This window comes from Alligator sinensis, unplaced genomic scaffold (assembly GCF_000455745.1).
Source record: "Alligator sinensis unplaced genomic scaffold, ASM45574v1 scaffold1021_1, whole genome shotgun sequence".
In the NCBI taxonomy this organism is placed as follows: Eukaryota; Metazoa; Chordata; order Crocodylia; family Alligatoridae; genus Alligator; species Alligator sinensis.
In genome coordinates, this window is record NW_005842185.1 from 555,574 (window position 1) to 556,639 (window position 1,066).

The window sequence follows — 1,066 nt, forward strand, 5'->3', positions numbered from 1 at the left end:
CATACTGACCTTTAGCACATGAAGTATTCCTGGGTTCAGTGCACAGCAAAGAACAACTCTAGGGTTGATCTTGAAATGGAAAGAGACTGTTCTTACACAAGATCATACATATAATGTCATCTTGTTTTTATTGACTTGGAAAATAGCCATGCCATACAAAGTGCTTCTATTTTGCCTGACATCATAGATGGAGCCAATTCATTTAATGCACTCATCTCAAGATGCTTGGTTTTAGCATTGCACTTTATTAATATTAGTTAATTAGGAGCTGTAAAATTATTAGCACTCTAACTGGCTTTATCAAGCAGACCATAATTAAAGGACAAGTTAAGGATGGCCTCTGACAGCAGCTGCAATTTCACAGAGCAAAAATGCTTGCTTTTTATGAGGTGTTACTATTATTTCAAAAGATCCCATTTTTACTCTTTGTGACAAAAGAATGTCCACATGCCACATTGTTTGTATGTGTGCTGTTATATATGTCATCAGATATGGGCAATATTAAAGTAGTGAGGTTTTAAATTGCTTTTTCCTCCTATATTCTCACTCCCAGATCAAGAGTCATCTATAAAATACAAATAAATCTCTACATTTGCATGACTTGATGCCAACTGGACAAGTACTAGTGCTGTTTGACATTTGCTGAGTCCTATCACTGCTTGACTGAGCAAATAAAGGCACAGATCTAGATCCATAAAATGAATTAGTCATCCAAAGTGATGATTTGACTTGGGAACAAATTGAAAAATGGTAATCCTGAAAACCTCTGCTTAGGTGCTTTCAAAACCAGGAGGGACTTAACATCCTGAAGTGTCGAAGGGGGCAGACAGAAGTACAGCTCCCCACTGTAACTGAGAATGCTTTGCAGGAAGCGTTCTGAGTCACAACAACCCCCTGGAACAAACCAAATTTGCAAGCAAGAGGGGAATCAAACTACCAGCTAGGAGCCTGCAGCTGGTTTGCCTTAGCAACAGTCCCTCCTCCCTCCCAGCTTGTCCCTGTTTTCAGAATGGGAGGGGGGAAATGGAGCAGAGAGAGCTCATTCTAGGGGTTACCCCACTAGCAC